This window comes from Leuresthes tenuis, unplaced genomic scaffold, assembly GCF_036924035.1.
Source record: "Leuresthes tenuis unplaced genomic scaffold, fLeuTen1.0.hap1 SCAF_21, whole genome shotgun sequence".
Classification (NCBI taxonomy): domain Eukaryota; kingdom Metazoa; phylum Chordata; class Actinopteri; order Atheriniformes; family Atherinopsidae; genus Leuresthes; species Leuresthes tenuis.
In genome coordinates, this window is record NW_027325375.1 from 22,145,238 (window position 1) to 22,147,675 (window position 2,438).

Here is a 2,438-nt window from a genome sequence, read left to right on the forward strand (position 1 = left end):
CTGTCCCAATCACTCAGCTATGGGAGACAAAAATAGCCACCATCAGGAGCCCAATGCTTGAGCCAGCCCTTCTTTCCCCCTTTCCCACAGGACGTCCTGCCTGCCTCCTCTACGCAGGAGCCACCCACTCGGCTCTGCAGGGGCCTTGGTACCTGTGCTGTCACCACCCTCCCCAACCCCGACCAGACACCCTTTTCTGGGGAAAAAAAATCAAGATAAGCACCTCAGCAGTGGTAGCAGTGGAAGTACTCAAGCCCTTCCTTAGGGTCGCCCCTGGGTCCTTATGCCCTACTACTTCATGGATCTTGCGGTCCTGATGCTGCAGTGCCTGCTAGCCAGTCACAGAGAAGGCAAAAACAACCAGCGAAAAAGAAGAAATGCGCCAGTGACAACACTAGTAAAGAACGGCATACAGATCCAAGATTCCGTGTGTCTTAGGGGTTATTTTCTGGCTCCGAATGTCATTTACAATCCAGCCAACAGTGAGGGTGTAGATGTAGCATAGCCACAGAAGAATCCTTCAGCAGGGGCAAAACCTGGCCATCCACCACTCGCCAGTCCCGGTCAATCTGTAGTCCTGTCTAATGATGCTGTAGACAGGAGGAGGAGGAAGAGTTGGAGTGGGAGGAGCAGGGTGAACGGGATGCAGAGGCAGTGCAGAGGAGGCTTGATAACATAAGCCATCCGCTCTTGAAATGCATCGTTCCCACCTCTGCAAAGATGCACACGCAGGCTGGTCTGAGATAGCACACTATTTCCTCTCCTGAGTTCCCCTTCCTTGAGTCCCCGAACGGCTCAGCCGTGGTTGCTGCATGCTGCTGCAGTCCTTCCCTCTCAGCAACACTCCCGTGTGTGTGTGTATGTGTGTGTGGTTGCGTGAGTGTGTGTATGAAAGTGTGTTCAATCACAATCAGCACTGCAGTGCCGGAGCAGAGAGAGAGCAAGGAGGAGGGGGGAGGCAATAAGAGGAGAAGGGGAGACTGGGAGAGGAAATGGAGAAAGGGGTAGTACCAAGGCGAAAAAAAAAAAGGGGGAGAGCAAGTCAAAAGAGGGAAAAATGGTGTTAGTTGGAAGGAGAGGGAGGGGGGTTAGTGAAACAGCAAGAGGAAGAGAGAGTCTGCGTCATCCCTCAGTGTCACCAGGGACATTTCTCTGCACTAGAAATGACTGCACTCGGAGCAGGATCAGGATTTGGTAGGAAGGGGGGGAGGTGTCGTTTTAAAACAGCTGAATGAGAGGGAAGAAGGACGCATGCACACATGGGCCACGGTGCAGCTGACTGATTCAGATCACTAATCACTCGTTCTCTTTAAGGAAACCTGCATGTGATGCTGTTGCTGCAAATAAATCATTTTCGCACTGAAGGTGCAGACATTTTAAGATGTACTTAGGTGGATATCAATCCCCCAGAAACAAAATTATGGGTAAATACGGAAAGTTCCATGTATTCAAAAATGTCTTTGACTTAAGTTTAGGTCTGGGTTTGTGCTGCAGCTCTGGAAACATTTCTTATTTATATACTGTTCTTTAAAAATACCAGTTTTACAAATAGAATCACCATGGCATAGTGGTGATCAAAGTTTTATGAGGAAGTGGAGCACTATCTCCAACCACAGAGCTTTGGTGTTCAGGCTCGCTGTGTATTTTCTTTTACTTTTCATGTTTAGTTCATAATTTAATAGGTTTTCTGCAGTTTCTTGAACCAGTAAATCTCTTACCTTTTATATGTAACATCATCAACACAATGTATCACGATAACTACAACATCAACATTTTTAATGGGAATTTTATCCTACAGTCACAGCAGCAGAGCGTCATCAGAACTCATAAGAAACAATAAATTACAAGTAATTCTAAACATATATCCCAAATATATAAATTAAGAATTTGGCTCATGCTGTAGGTACTTGGAGTTAAAAAGTCCATTTCTGATGTCATAGTAATTTTTATTATTGAAATTAAGTTTTTGTGCCTTCTGTTTACAAAAAACAGTAATGTTCACACTTAAAGGATCATAAACAGCATTACAAAACATACATGCATTTGCAGTGACTGTAAGTTTGGATTCTGTTCCAAACATTTCACTTTTCACAGCATAAAGACGTACTTAGCCTTATCTGCTAGAGCCCAACATCAAATTATTAGTTTTACAGTCTGCTGTGATGGATTGGCGACCTATCCAGGGTGTACCCTGCCTCTCACCCAATGGCAGCTGGGATAGGCTCCAGCAACCCTGAGTTGGGTTAAACAGTTAAAGAAAATGAATGGATGGACGGATAGTCTGCATGGTCATGGGATGTAATCCATGCACAATATAAGTGATTGACATGATGAAAAATAGAAAAAAACTATTTTAGCTTTGATAAAATGCAAATACAGATGGCACGATTAAAATATTTAACTGGATGTGAAAGAAACTTCATCCGAACCAATTAGAT